General features: G+C 33.7%; 1 pseudogene; it reads left to right on the top strand.

Moving 5' to 3' along the window:
* The first annotated feature begins 2,278 nt into the window (after positions 1 to 2,278).
* LOC114406414 overlaps positions 2,279 to 20,515 on the top strand; it is a 57,486-nt pseudogene continuing 39,249 nt past the window's right edge.

Genomic DNA, 20,515 nt, shown 5'->3' with positions numbered 1-20,515 from the left:
GAAAACAATAAAAAAAATGACTTACATTTTGGTCTAATTTTTTTAACTTGCTAACTCATTGACTCGGTGATAAATTCGAGAATCTACTGAGTTTACTTAGAGTTTATAGAGTTTACTTAGAGTCTACTAAAAAAAGAGTTTATTCAAGAGTTAATTCGCAGAGGATAAGTGAATTCGTAAACTCATAAGAGTTAGTGAGTTAACTTGAGAGTTTGATAACCATGGTGTTAAGTATCAACCTAGTTCTACGTGGCAACCCACATGCCAAATAACACTTGACTTTTGTTGGGGAAATTTTAAAAAATAAAATAAAATGTTTCTTTAGTTTTGGCTAAGTAACCAAGGTAGTTAGTTTGTCATGTTGCATGTCCTATGCAAATCTAAATTGTTTAGAAGGGGAATTCCCAAATCAATAAATGCTAGTTTTCATTCTATCCATAAATTACCCTAAAATCCATCAATGCTTATCAATTAAAATTTAAAGAAGGGAAAAGGGTCTTTGAATTTTGTGACGTTCTCTACCTCTCACATATATGTACTAATAATAAAAGAAGTAAGAAATCAAAATTAATTAAAAGTTTTTAAAACGCATTTAAATACAAGTCTTTCAAAAGGGTAAAAGGCTCACATTCACTTTTCTAACATCATAATAAAACTTGTCCAAATAAATAATAAATCATCTCGGCTCAAAACAAAGTCGTCCAAGGCTTCATGCAATTAATATAGAACCTATACCCTAATGTCACATCCTATCAGAGCATTGTGTTCCTGTGTCATCTAGCATGAGGTTCTTCATAGTCATCCACCTATTCATCTGCTCTCATGAACACAAGGTTTAAGATAATCACAGGATTCAAACACAAATAGCACATTGGGAGTGAGTTATCATATTTCTAACTAATGAAGAGTAACGATACTACATGTAGGTATAAATATCATAAAAACAAAATAAAACTTACTTAAACATAGCTCACATCATTTCACCACTTTGTCATCCAACATCACATCATCACACAACACATTTCATTCATTTTCACAATATTCACGTACTCAAGGATCAAAACACAATGTCATCAAGTCAATCAATATTGATCAATGCACAAGCGTTATGCAACATATACACTAAGACTTAATCTTATATGCAATGTGGTACCATGTCAGTGAAAAACCTTGTTGGGCGCCTAGGAGTACATGACAAGACAAACCACACACTAGCAAGTCAGGTCACTCTCATTGGGTAAAATCATAGGGAGACTAGTCAGGGTCACAATGTTTTGCGAGAATGCTCCAACCATATGGGATCAACATAGGCTTAAAGGAGCACTCAAACCGGGTGTATTTACCATCAAGGCCTACACTCTGAAGAGTCTGTCAGGACCTCTCCATCCTGATTCAGGTCCAACCCAGAAAACATTTTAGCACACAGACTCTGATGCAAGCTCCATTGGAGCTTGTAGGCCTAGGATCTTCTTCATCAATGGATTCCTTTGCTTCTTGGGAGATGAATGGCAGCAGAATGGAGAAAGGGAGAGAGAGAGGAGACGCCACTTCAAGGAGAAGATGAGTCTAGAAGAAGCTCACCACCATAGGAGGCCATGGATAAGAGCTTGGAGGAAGAAGGAGATGAATGAAGGGAGAGGGAGAGAAGAGCACGAAATTTTGTGCTCCAAATGAGCTTTGAAATCTGAAGTTTAATATTCAAATGATCAAAGTTGAAAAAAATGCACACACATGACCTCTATTTATAGCCTAAGTGTCACACAAAATTGGAGGGAAATTCAAATTTCACTTGAATTTGAAATTGAATTTGTGGAGTAAAAATTTGGAGCCAAAATTTCACTAATTATGATTAGTGAATTTTAGTTATGGTTCAGCCCACTAATCCAAGATCAATTCCAAGATTCTCCACTAAGTGTGCTTAGGTGTCATGAGGCATGAAAAGCATGAAGGACATGCACAAAGTGTGACTATATGATGTGGCAATGGGGTGTAGTAAGCAAATGCTCACCTCCCCCTCTAAAATTTAATTGGATTGGGCTTCTACCAATTCAATTAAATTTATTTCCAACCACACACATCAAATATCCACTTAGTGCATGTGAAATTACAAAACTACCCCTAATACAAAAACTAGTCTAGGTGCCCTAAAATACAAGGGCTGAAAAATCCTATATTTCAAGGGTACCCTACCTACATTATGGAGCCCTAAATACAAGGCCCAAAAATAATGAAACCTTAATCTAATATTTACAAAGATAAACGGGCTCGTACTTAGCCCATGGGCCCGAAATCTACCCTAAGGCTCATAAGAACCCTAGGGCCTTCTCTTGCATCTCTGGCCCAATCTACTTGGAGTTTTTCTATCCAATGCCCTTGCGGGGTAGGATTGCATCATTCCCTCCCCCTTGAAAAGGATTTGACCTCAAATCCCGAGGTTCTTGAAACTCTGGGTTTTTTTCCTCAACACCTGTAAAAAGAACAAAAACATATGTATTAGTGGTGTTTAGTATGTTGAAGTAAGGTAAGGTCTGAAAACTCATTTTCTGGGCATCTTCCCATGAAGGAACATGGTTCCTCACCAACTCAATGAGTGGTGCTACAAGAATAGACAAATATGGGGCAAACCTTGTGTAAAAGTTTGTTAAGTCTTGGAAGCCCCAAATTTTTCTTACACTTGGTGGAGCGGGCCACTCATGAATGACCTTTATTCTCTTAGGGTTCATGGGAACCCCTTTATCACAATTTAAAAAATTAAGAAAAGTAAAGCAATAGAACATACCTTTTTCTGTATTTTCATGTTGATTATTCCTACCAAAAAGTATGACAAACCTAAGGTGTCCCATATGAGTACCTAAGTTTGTATTGAAACTAAAAATAAGAACAAACCTACCTAATGAGTCCCTATGTACACAAATCATGAAGATGTTGGGTGCACGAGTGATTTTACAAATGAGTGTTGCACCACCCAAAGCATTCATCATACCACCTATTTTAGGGATTTGGTGCCTAATAATACCTATTTTGGGCACCAACAAAGCACAAGGATTTAAGCTCTTGCGAACCAAACCCTCATCCAACAACTCCTTTACTTGAGGAATAAACTCAAGCCTAAGAGGTGTGGCAATGCGAACAAGTGTCTTTTTACAAAGGAGAAAATGTGGAGGTTGTTTAAGAGGGGAAATTTCTTTAATATTTGTCTTTATTTCAAAATGTCTTTCCTTCTTAGCTAACCTCTTGGAGGAGACACTTACCTCCTTACACTCCTCCTTAACCATTAAAGGTTGTCCTTCTTCTTGGGGGTAGATCTCTTCACTAGATTCTTCCCCTTTTGCTTCTTCACTTTTATTAGAGGAAGGTGAAGTAGTAGCCTCATCTTGGCTACTATAAATGTCTTGGCCCCTTATAATCATGGTTTTCTTGGTGGGGCATTGAGAAGTAATGTGTCCTCTTCCAAGACATTTAAAGCACTTCATGGAGCTAGTCTTCTCTTGCTTACTAGCCTTAAGGGGTTGCTTTTCTATTGTCTTCCCCTTATCATCTTTGGGCTTAGAAGGTCTCACCCCTAAGATTCCTTGACCTTGGTCTTTCTTTGGATAAGAGTGAGAGCCATAAGATTTTGAAGTAGACTTCCTTTTAAGTTGTTGCTCTACCCTTATTTCCCAATCTAAATTAATCTCTACATTGTCCTTCCCATGGAAGTATGGGAGTTTATTGTTAACCTCTTGAGGCTTTCTTTCATTTTATCTCCTATGGGAGTGAGGCCTAAGATGTGACCTATGCCTTCCTTCATAATAGTCACAAAGTTCTTCACTTAGGCTCTTGCAAGAGTTATGACTACTATAGGAGACATGTTTTTCTCTTTTCATTTCTTTCATTATTTTTCTTCTTTCTTCCTCTCTTATTTTCTTTCTTTCATCTTGACATATTTCTTCCACTCTTTTTTTACCTTTTTCTTTTCTCTCTTGTTTTTCTTTCCACAACTTAAGGGATCTCAACTCATCTAATATCTTATACAAGGGGTCCTTAGGAGTAGAAACCTCACCATTAACACTAGATGAAGAATGAAGACTCATGTTGGTTCCTAAGTTATGGTTCTTTCTTGTTGGGGGTTTGAAAACAAAAGGTAAAATAAACTATGGTTGAAACTAGCCAAAATAAACACTATAAGAGGTGTGAAAGATAAGGTAAAAACTAATTTGTAAAAGGCAAGCTATCTAGGTGGTTTGACAATGGAGGGTAAAAGAAATAAGCTATGAAAGTAAGCAAGAAATTAAAGTGCAAGAAATGCAAACTAGGCGGATCCTAAGAGTGTTTGGATGACCTCATTTAAGGTTCCCAACAAAACACTCACTATCCTAAGGGAAAATTGCCTAAATTATTACACACAAATGGAAGTAGGGTGACCTAGCGGAGGCTCCCAACTTACTTCCAATGAAAGGCCTTTTTGTTACAAAATTTGAAAGTAAAACAAATTGCCAATTACAAAATTACAAAGAAAAAAAAAAGTCCTCAATTGTGGTGGCTATTCTCTCTTTAGTGTTTCACTCAATTTGGAGTGCTTCTTAGTCCAATAGCTCTTAAGGTGGTTGGCCCCTTTCTTCTTGACTCAAATTCTTCAAGATATGGCACCAATCCTCCTTTCCAATTCCCTATATGGCCACTCACAACCAAGGAAACAAAGAGACAAGCAATAACCAAAGACCAAAAAAAAAATGAAATGAAAGCTAAACCAATAGAGTTTTAACAAGACAAATTTCCAAGGATTATTCAACAATTAAAGCAATGAAAAGCACAAAAGAGCAAGCTAGGACTCAAAGAGAAACCTAGAATGGCTCTAGAGTAGAGTAGAAAAACTCTAAAAAAAAAGACTCAAGAAACCTCTAGTTTTGGCACTTGTTTTCACAATAATTTTCAATTGAAATTTCAGAACTAGGATTGGTATAAAATAGGCACCAATTATAGAACAAATTTTGAGCCAAAACAACAAGCACACTTTCCTTTCACTTTTTTTTTTTTTCCTGGACACTGATTTTTCTGCCAACTTGTGAGATTTTTCTTATTTTTTCCTTTAATCCAAATCGCTTGGTTCTTTTTTTATAATTTTGGTCCAGATGTTTAGAAAATTCAGTAAAATTTTCAGCTCAAAAAACGTAGTGACCAATTCCCAGTAATTTATACAAGTTCTTATGTTCAAGCTGCCAGCACCAGCGATTTCAACCTAGAAATCAAGAGTAGTGTTTATGTTGCTTAAGGCTTGGATAGTTTCAATTTGTGTTTGCTTATGCTCAATTATCTTGAATAACACAATTAAAGAGAGCTTAAGACTTATTTTGATTCACAAATCCAGCCACAACTCAGCACCACAACTCAACTTCATCATAGGCATCATGTAGGAAACTTAGAAAACAAAAAAAAAAAGAGTTCAACAACAAGACTACTTCTAGGAATTGATTTAGAACATGTTATGAACTAAATAACATGCATGAATTAGACTCAAAATTCAAAAGATAGGCTAAGAATGACAAGAATACATGAACAAATGTATCTAGAATTCAATCAACAAAATAAAAATTCAACACAAACTTAGATTATAATGTGACAATTACTATGACTAAACATGACTCTAAGACAACATGGATTAAGTGATTTACACTTAGATTTTTGTGTTTTGTTTTCTAATCAACATTTTGGAAGAAAATTTAGATCTAAGGTTCAGCACAAGAATATTATGAATGAAAAATGATAGAACCTAAAATCTGTAGATGCAATTGGCTTTGATGTTTTGATGATGATCATGATGATGTGTTGCAATTGATGCAAATGGGCTTTTCAAGATTAAAATTCAAGACAATACTTCAAGATTACAAGTCACAACATCAAGATGATCACTAGAATATTAGGAAGGGAATTCCTAATTGAATTAGCAAAGGTTTGGCCAAGTGATTTAAAATAAAAAGTGTTTCTCAAAGGTTTTACTCTCTGGTAATCGATTACCAGAGGATGTAATCGATTACCAGTGGCCAAATACGTTTTATAACAGCTATAAAAATTTGAATTCAAAATTTTAAAAGCTGTAATCGATTACACAATTTTGGTAATCGATTACCAGCAGTTAGTAAACGTTTTAATTCAAATTTTAAAAGCTGTAATCGATTACACAATTACTGTAATCGATTACCAGACAAGATTTTCAGAAAAATAATTTCAAGAGTCACAACCTTTCAAAGGCTTTATTCATGACCACCATTGGTCTATATATATGTGACTTAAACACGAAATTGCTTAGAGATTTTCAGAACAACAAAGTGTTTATCCTCTCAAAGAGCAATTTCATTTTATCCTCTTAAGAATTCCTTGGCTAATTCAATTGCAATTCATTGAGGAATTAATTGAGTGCTCAATCTGTAAAATCCATCTCTTTCTAGAGAGATTTGTTCTTCTTCTTCTTCTTATTCTCTAAGGGATTAAGAGACTGTGAGTCTCTTGTTGTAAAGGATCTCTAAACACAAAGGAAGGATTGTCCTTGTGTGTTTAGAACTTGTAAAAGGAATTTACAAGATAGTGGAACTCTCAAGCAGGTTGCTTGGGGACTGGACGTAGGCACAAGGGTGTGGCCGAACCAGTATAAAACTGAGTTTGCATTTTCTCTTCCCTTAATCTCCTTTATTTATTATTGCTTTATATTCATATTCAAGTTGCTTCATTTGAATTAATATTTAAGAAGATTGTCATTAAGGGAATTCATAACTTGAGTAAAAAGTAAAATAGATTTTTAATTAGGGGAAACAGTTTGGAATATCTTAATTCAACCCCCCCTTCTTAAGATATCTGAGGCCACTTGTCTAACAAAATCAACACAAAAACAAGATTCAAGAGTAGATCTACAAAATTTGAACCATAGAAATGCAAGAACAAGTGTAGATCTAAGATTTAATCGGTTTATTTTTTTTTAATCTACTCTAAACAGCACCAAACCACAAGACAATGGAGGATATACATGGAGAATAAGATGAAAAACAAGGAATTAAAGAGAATTCACCGAACAAAAAGATAGAGGAAGCAAAAGAACATCACCTACATGAAGATGCTCTTGATACCACATGATGCAAGCTCCATTGGAGCTTGTAGGCCTAGGATCTTCTTCATCAATGGATTCCTTTGCTTCTTGGGAGATGAATGGCAGCAGAATGGAGAAAGGGAGAGAGAGAGGAGACGCCACTTCAAGGAGAAGATGAGTCTAGAAGAAGCTCACCACCATAGGAGGCCATGGATAAGAGCTTGGAGGAAGAAGGAGATGAATGAAGGGAGAGGGAGAGAAGAGCACGAAATTTTGTGCTCCAAATGAGCTTTGAAATCTGAAGTTTAATATTCAAATGATCAAAGTTGAAAAAAATGCACACACATGACCTCTATTTATAGCCTAAGTGTCACACAAAATTGGAGGGAAATTCAAATTTCACTTGAATTTGAAATTGAATTTGTGGAGTAAAACTTTGGAGCCAAAATTTCACTAATTATGATTAGTGAATTTTAGTTATGGTTCAGCCCACTAATCCAAGATCAATTCCAAGATTCTCCACTAAGTGTGCTTAGGTGTCATGAGGCATGAAAAGCATGAAGGACATGCACAAAGTGTGACTATATGATGTGGCAATGGGGTGTAGTAAGCAAATGCTCACCTCCCCCTCTAAAATTTAATTGGATTGGGCTTCTACCAATTCAATTAAATTTATTTCCAACCACACACATCAAATATCCACTTAGTGCATGTGAAATTACAAAACTACCCCTAATACAAAAACTAGTCTAGGTGCCCTAAAATACAAGGGCTGAAAAATCCTATATTTCAAGGGTACCCTACCTACATTATGGAGCCCTAAATACAAGGCCCAAAAATAATGAAACCTTAATCTAATATTTACAAAGATAAACGGGCTCGTACTTAGCCCATGGGCCCGAAATCTACCCTAAGGCTCATAAGAACCCTAGGGCCTTCTCTTGCATCTCTGGCCCAATCTACTTGGAGTTTTTCTATCCAATGCCCTTGCGGGGTAGGATTGCATCAGACTCTATCTATGAACTGTACAAAACACACGACTCCTCAATTATTCTCAAAATAGTTTTATCTCGTCGCACTTGTGATTAAACTTGTCGAGTCCCCATAGTGGTTCCCATCACAATACTCGTTGTGCATTAACTCGTCGCCCTTAAAGGGTCTTACCATTAACTTGTTGTCCTTAAAGGGTCGTATAGTCGTGTGATTGTACAATTCATAGTTCATAACTCAATGCACACAATATCTCAATGCACATATATATTACAAGTCAATACATACTCAATTTATCACATACACTTGGTCTTAATCACAATGGTATAATCCCAATTTAACATGTTATCACACCTTATGAATTATATACACTTTACCCATGAACTATGCAATACACACAACTCTTCAATTGTTTTCAAAGTCATTTTAACTCGTCACGCTTGTGATTAAACTCGTCGGGTTCCCACAGTAGATCCCATCACAATACTCATCGTCCTTAAAAGGTCTTACAATTGTGTGATTGCACAATTCATAGCTCACAACTCGATACACACATTTCATCTCAATACACATGTATTTCACCATTCATCACAGGTTTAATTTATCACATACTCACAATTTGAATCACCATTTCATAATCTCAACATAACAATTTATACAAAAGGTTTATCAAAATATGGGGAGTAAAACCCCTCAAATAATTTCACACAATTATATCAAAATCAATTAATCAAAATCATGGGTCAAAACACAAAAACATCAAGAGCACTTAAATTTAACAATCAATTCTTATCAGAACATCAATTGGTGCGTAAAACACAACAATATTGTATTTATAATCATAAAGGAAAAATTATAATTCAATATACATTCCAAAATAAATTCAATTTAATCCTCTAAGGATCCCTACACATGTTCATTCTAACCCTAATTGCGATAAACTCATCCCTTACCTCTAAGCGGACTCATGTGTGTATTGTGACAGCAATAGCGTCATCTCTAGCAGTTTCCTGATATTACTCAAGTTTTTCCTCTGACTGCTCTGATAGGGTTCCCAAACATTAGAGAGAAGAAGAAGAGATTGAAGCCTCCATTCCACTATCTACGTGCGATGAGTATTGCTCCATCCACATATATTATTTTGGAAATCTCAACGGTGAAGATATGTGTAAGTGAAACGCGAACCACATATCAAAATTTCACTACAATCCAACGGTTAACGAGTCCGGGATCGTGGTTTTACTGAGAAAGTTTTGAGTTTCTACAAGAAAAGAAAAAGCTATGATGCAAAGGGTATTTCTCTTAACTCAGACATTTTTTTTAATTCCCAACAGTGAGAATGTTCGGAAATGCGTTAGGGAACCTGGTGTTCAAATTTCACAACGATCCAACGGAGAATGAGTCCAAAATCATCATTTTTCTGATACAGGTTTGGTGATATGCAGAAAAATGAGAAGATTTTGGGAGGAGGAGAAGGGAAAACGAAATTGAGAGGAAGAGGAGGCGTAGAGAGTATCGTCAGTCTGAAAATTGCCCTAAGATGCCTCTATTTATAGATAGGGTACTCATAATCTATTATTTACTCTATTTATTTTTATTATTATTTTATGAAAATGAACTTTATTTTATTTCCTATCAAATGAATAAATTAAATATATTTTTTTCTTCAAATCATTATTTCAATACAGTTATTTCTCTTTATTTATTTAGTTATAAAAATCTTACCATTTTCTAAAACTTCATTTTTTTTACTCAAAATCCTTTTTAATTTATTTACGAAAAATGGGATGTTACAAATTTGATGAACAAGGTAGTCTGGTTTGCTGCAAAGAATTCTTAAGCCCCAAATTTTGTTCTTGTCTCGATTTGGTTGTCCATGTTGTGGGTTCGCTTGATATACATTAAGATTCTTTGGTTGTTGTTGCCTTCTTATTTTGATACCATGTATTAATTTATTCTTTTTGTTATGTATGATATGTTATGCTATTATAGTTACATGAAAAGTTAGTTATCTATATCTATATAAAATTTGTCCAGTCGTCGTCACGTGCCAATGACCAAACAGTTTTACCTTTATTTTACATTTTATTCTCTTTTTCTCTTTTTTTTTGCCTTTTGTCACTTAAAAATCCATGCATTTGCATGAGACTCACTCCTAGTTTAATTTATTTCATAAAAAAAAATTGGACATCTGATAATGTTCAATATTGGCCCAAGAGAATGGAATATTTGGTATAAAGAAGTTGGAATCTCTATAGGGATTCTGCAAACTGAATTTCAATGTGAACTTGCAAAGACTCTTAACTTTCTAATTTTGCAAGAGATGACAAAAGTAAGTAAATTTTAGAATGTCCATAACTAAGTGTAATTCATGCTTTGCTTATATCAGCCTTTTGGCATGAGGAGTGCACTCATGTGGAATCTCATGATTTTAAGTGCTCATTGTTTATGGATACTGATTATAATCTCTAATGTTTTGCACTTGGATCAGTCTTTATGTACACTAGGGAACCTTTCTGAGCTAAGGTTGTTGTTGGCATTTGAATCTTGCACTCCGTTATTTGAAACCTGCACCTCCCAAGCAATTAATTAAAGACTAAAATACCCTTAATGATAGCACATTCCTTCCCCAACCCTAACACCCCATTCTCCACCTCCCAAACCAAAGAAGCACAATGGCAGCCTTGCGAAGCCCTCCTTCATCCTCATGCCTCGTTCTCCACCTTTGTGTCACCTCCTTCACCCTCTTTCCTTTGTACTTTGCAAAGCCCTTGCACCCTTCTCACATTAGATTTTACATCTCACAAGTTTTAATTGGTTTCAGCCATCACATACCATTTGTGAAAAGAAAGAACAAAATATGTAAAAATAAATACCAAACAAAAGAAAATGACAAAGGAAAAAATCTAATGTGATGATATCATCAGGCACATGCAAACAAAACCTTTATTTAAACTGAAAAATGGTGAAGTGAAGTAAAAGCGAGAAAATACCCTCATAGCTTAGAGCAAATCACGTAGTATAAAGACAATGACAAATCAAAAACCATTTTAGAAAAGAGATATTTTTGTCCGTTGGAATCTTTTGGGAGGTGCAAGATGTGAAATAAGGGTGCAACATATAAATGTCGTTGGTGTTATGCTATTGGTCCTGATGCAATTTATTGGGCCTCATTGCCTTCGGGCCTATGTGTTAGCTTTGATCTTCTTGGTTCTTTATCTATTAAAAGATTCATTTTAATTTTTTATATTTTTAATATGGTTCAAAATGATCTTTCAATCTATTCAAAATTAATGTCATTAACAATTGAAATCGCACACCATAAATTATTAATGTGAAATGCTAATCTTAATTTTGCATTAAAAATTAAGTTTGACTTTTATAATTTAGAATCATTTAAAATTTAAAAAATACTTAATATATATAAAAAAATTATGTAGGCTCGATTGATTAGGAGATAATAATTTTGAATAAAAAAATGATCACTTATTCAGAATCAACAACAATATTTCAATGAATTCTAGAAACAAAGACATGACCACAATGTACACCCATATGAAGACATTAACAATTGCTTGATTGTGACAGAAACATCAGTAATCCAATTGTTTGATGTAGGCTCATAACATAAAGAATTAATTATACTCAAGCTTTCAAGTGTAATCAATTTATTTGACTTAAGCACACAACACAAAGAATAGGTTGCACTAGAATTAGAAGGTACGATCAAAAGAGTATTCCTTATGAAATATAACTTGATATGAGTCATCCAACTATAGATTATTAGCATCACTAAGAACAAGAAATCACAAACAACCATACTATCTATGCAATTAAGGCAGAACACCATACTACAACTATATATACTTAGAATTATAAGGTTCCTATAACAAGTATATAACATACATTTAAGAAGTAAGAATTAAACAATTAATAAGGATGTATTAAGGAATCACAAGCTTCAATAACTACATTCACAATTACACACAAAATAAAGGGAGTTAAGTAGTCATGCGTTTACACATCAAGAAAGACACACTCATCCAAGATATATATATGGTCCAAAAGGTTCTTGCAACACTAATCCACGCATCAAGGAAGAAATAAGCTAACTAACAACATACACATAGGATGATAAAGGTTCATTAACACATTATCAATCAATATCAAGACTACTTGCATCACCCAATGGCTTGCCATAATGCCCAACCGCACTTCGCAAATTATAGAGATGGCCAGTCTCATAACTTATGACTCAACAGTGGATTTATGGTATAGCAGACATTAAGGATGCAAGGCACATACAAGCATTATTATTAAGTCTCATTTAATCATGTAGGAGAAAATACAAATAATAATTCAAGCATGCTCAACAAAAGTACTCATAAGTAACCACACAGAATGCACACCATAATATGGTAAGCACATAATACACTGGCCGAAAGGTTCGACCTACTCTGATACCACTAAATGTAACACCCTCTACCCCTCACATATATACTAACAAAGGAATAAAAATTCAAATATTAATTAAAAGTATTTTTTTTTACATTTTTAAATACAAGTCTTTCAAAGGGATAAAAGGTTCACATTCACTTTCTTCTACATCATATTCAAACTTGTCCAAATAAATAATAAAGTCATCTCGGTTCAAACAAGATCGTCTAAAACTTCATACAATTAATATAAAACCCTATACCCCAATACCACATCCTATCAGAGCGTTGTGTCTCGACGTCCTTCAGCACAAGGTTCCTTAAAGCAATTCAGCTAGTCATCTGCTCCCCCGAACACAAAGTTCAAGATCATCACATGATTCAAACACAAACAACACACGGGGAGTGAGTTATCACATTCCTAACTAATAGAGAAACAAGACAACTAGATATACATATCATATAAACCAAATAAAACTTACTTACACGTAATTCACGTAATTCCACCACTTTGTCATTCAAAGTTCACTTTTCATCCATCAACCACACTTTTCAATCATCAATCACATTACACAAGAATCACACGCTTTGATCAAGACATAATAACACATCAATTTCATAATAAACAATTAGTAAGCGCATGAGACAGTTATGCTAAGACTCAAGCCTATATGCAATGTGGTACCATGTCAGTGAAAAACTACCCTATGGCGCTTAGGAGTACATAACAAGACACACCACACAATAGGTTTGTCAAGTCACTCTCACTAAGTAAGGTCATAGGGAGACCAGTCAGGATCACGATGTTTTGCGAGAATGCTCCAACCATATGGGATTAGCATAGGCTTAAAGGAGCACTCAAACCCGGTGACCCCCAAGGCCTACACTCGAAGAGTCCGTCAAGGCCTCTCCCTCCTGATTCAGGTCCAACCCCTAAAATCATTTTAGCACACAGACACTGCTCGTGAATTATACAATACCCACGACCTCACACTCGTGTTTTAAACACGTACAACATATTGTGCTACAATTTAACACTGGTTCCTAAATAGGAAACCTACGCTTTCTCTTTAACACTGGTTCCTAACTAGGAAACCTACACTTTCTCTTTAACACTGCGCATTTGCACTTTTCTCAAGATAACACTAGTCGGGTTATTGTACAATTCACAGCTTACAACACAAATAATGTCACATCAATTTCACTTTTCTCAAGATAATTTCACTTTTCTAAGAGGTTCACACTCAACACAAGAACACATCAATTTCACAGCAATTTCTCATTGGGACATCAACTGATTCATCAAACATATATAATTCACTGTAATAATTATAAGGATAAAATGAAAATTGCAAAAACACCCCAAAACTCATTCCAATTGATATCTCTAAGGATCCCTACACATGTTCTCACTAATCCCCAATTGTGAATAACTCATCCCTTACCTCTAAGCGGGCTCACGTGTCTTTAGACAGGATAGCAGCATCTCTAGCGATTCCCTGATATTCCTCCGGTTTTTTCCTCTAACTGCTCCGATAGAATTCTCAAACATCAGAGAGACAAATAAGGGATTGAAGCCTCCACTTGTACTGTCTGGGTGCAATTCATTTTTCTCTCTCCGTGAATATTATCTCACAAATACCAATGGTGAAGGTGTGTGGAATTGAACCGCGAACCACATATCAAAATTTCATGAAAATTCAACGGTTAACGAAATCAGGATCTTAGTTTTACTGAGACCATTTTGGGTTTCTATGGGAAAGAAAAAGGCTACGATGCAAAAGGTATTTCTCTCAGCTCAAAGATCCTATCAAAATTTCCAACGGTGACAATTCTTGGAATTGGGTTGCGAACGGGGTGCTCAAATTTCACGACGATCCAACGGTGAATTAGTCCGAGATCATCATTTTTTCTGAGATAGGTTTGGTGGGCTGCGGGAAAAAGGAAAGATTTTGAGAGGAGAAGGGGAAAAATGAAAATGAGGGAAAGAAGATGCATCGTTAGTCTGAAAACTGACCTAACATAGCTATTTATACCTAGGGTACACACAACTTATTATTACTCTATGTATTTGTTTTTAATATTTTATAAAAAAAAAGAACTCTATTTTATTCCTCGTCAAATGAATAAATCAAATGTCCTTTTTTTTCCTTCAAATCATTATTTCTCATTATTTATTTATTTATAAAAACCTGATCATTTTTCTAAAACTTTATTTATTTAAAAATAAAAATTCTTTTTAAATTAACTTACGAAAAATGGGATGTTACAATGTCGGTGAGCGAGGAAGCTTCTATAGTTGTGCATGTTCAACAACCTCACCTTATACCTCTATTTCCGACTTGTGTGTTCTACTTTTTCTCTAGCAAATCATCAGATATTGTGTCTTCTACTTCTCCTCTAGCAAATCCTCAGAGAGATTTGTGTGGGTGAGTAATTGTCGTTCACCTTTTAACATAAGGAGTCATTTGTCAAGCAATTTTTTGTGTATCGTATCATGCATCACTTTATAGTGCATTTTGTTTTATTTGTGAAGCATTTTTTTGTGTATCGTCTCATGCTCTGTTTTAGGCTTCAAACACAAATTGTCATTATTTTTAATTGTTGAACTTTCAAACATTCAGACGAAACAAAAAAAGGAGAAGAAAAAGAAAAGAAAAAAGGCATACAAAACACAAGTATTTTAATGATTCACAACAACATTCTTTGTGTATTATTGTGTTTCTTTTTAGTATTTAAAAACTTTCTAACTTTTTTGTAAACATGTTACTTTGTATTTGTGGAGCAAAGATTAATGGTGGCTGGTAAGGATTTAATGATCTAATACCGGTATTTTAGATTCGTTTTGCTGATTCTAGAATTTAGTTTGAAATTGCACATAATTGTCATTTGTGTTTGTTTAGCAATATTTGGTAGATTGAATTCCATATCCGAAATAAATGATGACAAAGAAACTTGGAAGATTGTTGTTTGACTAATAAACATGTGGACTATACCAAGATCACCTAGGTTTACCATTGACCAAATTTTAATTGACAACGAGGTCAGGTTAACTTATTATTTTTGTTGTTAGTTGTTTATAACAAGTACTTTTGTAAACTATGACTTCAAATGTTGATTGTCCAGGGCGATAAAATTCTAGCTCAAATGAAAAATGTTGATCTTGAAATTGGAAACATAAATTTTCAAGTTGGTCAAACTTATATTATTCAAAGTTTTGAAGTTGAGATCAATAGTGGTCAATATAAGGCTACACACCATGCTTTTAAAATTATTTTTGTCAAAACAACTAAAATTATGCTCCATGAAATACCCGAGACAGTGTACAATTTCACAATGTTTGATGTTATTGTAAATAGCTCTACCACACCTGATTATTTAATATGTACAGTTTTTTAATATTTGAGAAATGAATTTTTAACATGTTAATGTTGTTATGTTGTTTAATTTTGGTTTTTCCTTGAAGATGCTATTGGTGAAGTTGTTGAAATTGGTCAATGGAATCTGCATGGGAAGCCAAAGAAAATGGTTTTTACAATGAAAGATGAATGGTATTCATTGTGAAATAATTAGTTTTCTTAATGTTGTTGTTATAATTCACCTAATTATTCATTAGTTTATTAATCATTCATTCCTAATATGACACAGTGGAAGTGTCATCAGTTGTACTTTGTGGGAGACACTTGTTATGGAGCTTAAGGACTGTTTGGATAAGCATGTTACTGGGCCGGTGATGTTGTTGCTGAGTATGGCTAAAATTAAAGAAGCTACAGGTTATTCGTTTTTAAGCTTCAGTTTAAATGTATGATTCTATGTAGTCAATGATTAATGTAATGATTCTTTCATTTTAATACAAACACTTATCCTATAGCAATATATAATTCAATGTATAGTTCCCAAATATCTGTGAATAGCGACTTTAAGGAAATTGTGGAACTCAAGGATTGGTTGGCTGCTTCATACTGATGAAATCTTTGATATGGTGTAGTTATCAATACTTAAAGTTTAGTTATCATTACATTTGTTTCCTTATTTTAGAATGGATCCAAGTCAACTAACGATGATTACCTGTACCCAAAGAGGAAGTCAGATTTTTTGTTCTTTAGTGTATTCTGTTGGAGATCACTTTCTGCATAATGCACATGTGAAATATTTATAATGAAGTTAGCCAAGTGAAAAAGGTTTGAATTAATATTGATACATTATTTGGCTTTCAATTTTTTTAGTCATCAATTGTATTCACTTATGATTTAATGTCCTAACTTTGTTGTAGGAGTATATGTGTGTGACTGTGGCTACTATAACAAAGTTGTTGGTAGCCAATGGTTGAATTTATGATGCTTGTCCCAAATGATGTAACAAAAAGGTTGACGGAGAGGCTTTGCATTTTATTTGTGATGGATGTGGTAATGAAAGTGCAAGTACAATACCAGAGTAAACTGTATCGACCTAAGATTCAGAAGTTTGTTTCGACTCTTAATTTAACTACACAAGATCGGCCAAATATTGTTACAAGAATTTTTAAACTCAACCTAAAACAACTAATGTCTGACTTGAAAGATAAAAAACTTTTAGGCGATGTACTTGCATGTAAGTTATGCACTCCTAACACACTTATTAATTAAGTGTTTATTGTATTTATGCTTATGCTTAAATTAACCATATTACAATTGTAGATGTTGAATTCCAAAAGAGAGAATTGTCACATGCTTATATCTTTTTTTTTTTTTTTTTGCATCCTACCAGCAAGTATCCATCTCTTGCAGATATTGATAGAGCATCATATTAGTTGAGATACCAAATGCTATTGAACAACCACAACTATATGAGTGTGTCAAGAATCATATGATGCATGGTCTGTATGGTCATGCGAACAGAAAATTGTTATGCATGAAAGATGAGAAGTGTTTTCTAGATGTTTTCCAAAAAAAATTGCCAGCTGAAATTGTTGTTGACCAAGATGGATATCTTGTTTATAGAAGACATAATGATGAGAAATATATTGAGAAAAACCATGTAGCCCTGGACAATAGATATGTAGTGTCATACAATCCAAACTTGTTAAAATATCAGGCTCACCTCAACATAGAATGGTGTAATCAATCAACATCCATCAAATATTTATTCAAGTACATTAATAAAGGATATGATCGCATAACCATTGTTCTTGTACATGTGCAAAATGATGATGGAACAACAATGCAGTGTCTGGATGAGCTTAAGCACTATGTCGATGGTAGGTATATTTCTCCTTGTGAAGAAGTTTGTTGGATAATATTTTCATTCCAGCTTCACAAAAGATCACCTATTGTTGAAAGATTGTACTTTCATTTACCTAGTGAAAATTCAATAATCTTTGAAGATGATGATGACATTGATGTTTTGCTCTCCAAGCCAACTATTAAGGAGTCCATGTTTACAACTTGGCTACAAGCTAATAGCATTTTCAATGAAGGAAAACATCTAACTTATGTGTCATTCATAACAAAGTTTACATATGTAACCAAGGATAGACGTTGAAAGTCACGGAAGCAAGGCTATACAATTGGAAGGCTTAATTGGGTGTCTCCAAGTACTAGAGAATTGTATTATCTTAGGATGATGTTGGTTGTGGTTAAAGTACCAACCAGTTATGAAGAAATTCATACAGTGAACGGTCAACTATATCATTCATTTAGAGAAGATTGCTTTGCTATGAGCTTCTTGAATGATGATAAAGAATACATTGGGGCTTTAAGATAAGCATAACATTAAGGTTCTGGCCAATTTCTAAGAAGATTGTTTGTAACAATGCTCATATCTAATAACATTGAGAGACTAGGACATGTGTGGCCTGAAACATAGGAGTATCTAATTGATGGTATTCTACATGATTAGAGAAGGATTACAAACATATAAGGTAAAATATACAAAATTTATACTTCTTATATGAGTTTCAGTTTTTGTTTAGAACTGAAAAATTAAATTTAGTATTTTTGTTCATAGATTTAGAGCTAGCAATTGAAGAATTACAAAATTTTGCACTACTTCAGATTGAAGAAATATTACAATCCAACAAAAAATCATTAAAGAATTATCCAAGCATGCCTTTTTCCAAGAGATGTAGTGCGATCACATTTTGGTAATATATATATATATATATGCTGAATAGAATTATGACAAGGTTCAATTCGAACGTGACTTCCAAACATACTTTGCTTCTCTAATAGGTTAGCAATAAATATGTAATATGAGTACAATAGAAACAATTAAGATCCATATAGTAAGTAACATCTTATTTTGTCTATTGCAAATACAAATGAGCAAACAAATATCTTTAATTCAATCATGAATGTTGTGAATAGACAAGCTAATGGAACTTTTTTCCTATATGGCTATGGAGGTACTAGGAAAACTTTTATGTGGAAAACGTTAGCTTCAACCATTGAGACTATAGACCAAATTAATGAGTATGTATTAAACATTATGCCATGTGATGAGAAAGAATATTTAAGCTATGATTCCATTAGCATGACAAATTCTGCACAAAGTCAAGCTTACCAAGCTATTATACCAGAGTTTCTACATTCATTAAAAACATTTGGATTACCTAATTATAAAATTAGGCTAAAAATAGACATACATATTATGTTGATTCGAAATTTGGATCAAGCAAAAGGATTATACCACAATACAAGGCTAATTGTGTCTAGAATGGTTAATCATGTTATTGAAGCACAAATAATCTATGGTAAAAACATAGGTACTTTGGTTTATATTCCATGAATGTCATTATCACCATCACAATATCCTTGGTCTTCCAAGATGATTAGAAGACAATTTCCAATTATAATGTCATGTGCTATGACAATCTCTTGGGTCCGTTGGATTATATCTTCCTAAACCAATTTTCAGTCATGACCAACTTTATGTGGCATTCTCAAGAATTCAAAATAAAAGTGGATTGAAGATTCTGATTCATGATATAGAAGAAAAATCACAAAATATAACTATCAATGTGATTTTCAAGGAAGTATTTGAAAATCTATATTATGTGCTCATCCTTATTATATATATGTGTGTGTGTGTGTGTGTGGTATTCTATTTGGTTAATTTTTAAAATAAATTGTTTTCTTGAAAGTGCTAATATAATTAAACTGATAAATTACTAAAATAGCATTTTCCATCCCAGTTATATATTAAATTAAGTTATTTTTAACATGTGTTGTCTAGATTTTATGACAAAAAAGTAATTATTTTTTTTATATCAACCTAGTATTAGAAGACTTAATCAATTAATTAAGTTATGCTAAAATAAAAATGTAATTAAATATGATGAGCACATACTACAGATTTTGAAATACTTCCTTAAAAATCACATTGGTAGTTACATTTTGTGGTTTTCCTTCTTTATCATGAATCAAAATCTTCAATCCACTTTTACTTTGAACTCTTAAGAATGCCACATAAAGTTGGTCACGACTGAAAATTGGTTTAGGAAGATATAATCCAATGGATTCAAGAGTTTTTCCTTGATATTTATTAATTGTCATAACATATGACACTATAATTGGGAATTGTTTTCTAATCATCTTGAAAGGCCAAGGAGATTGTAATGGTGATAATGGCATTCGTGGAATATAGACCAAAGTACTTATGTTTTTACTAGAAATTATCCTTGCTTCAATAACATGATTAACCATTCTAGACACAATTAGCCTTGTACCGTTACATAGCCCTTTTGCTTGATCCAAATTTTGAATCAACATAATAGGTGTTCCTGTTTTCAACCTAATTTTATGATTAGGTAATCTAGATGTTTTTAATGAATGTAGAAACTTTGGTGTAATAGCCCGGTAAACTTGACTTTCTGCAGAATTTGTCATGTCAATGAAATCATAGCTTAAATATTTTTTCTCATCACCTGACATAATGTTTAATACATACTCATTAATTTGGTCTACAGTCTCAATGGTTGAAGCTAGTATAGCTTTGGACATTAGAAAGTCTTCATTGTTGTAATTGTGCTAGATATTTGGATAGGTATGGGTGA

Source organism: Glycine soja, chromosome 3 (assembly GCF_004193775.1).
Source record: "Glycine soja cultivar W05 chromosome 3, ASM419377v2, whole genome shotgun sequence".
Classification (NCBI taxonomy): Eukaryota; Viridiplantae; Streptophyta; class Magnoliopsida; order Fabales; family Fabaceae; genus Glycine; species Glycine soja.
The sequence above is the reverse complement of the archived record's forward strand: the minus strand, read 5'-3'. Positions and strand labels throughout refer to the sequence as shown.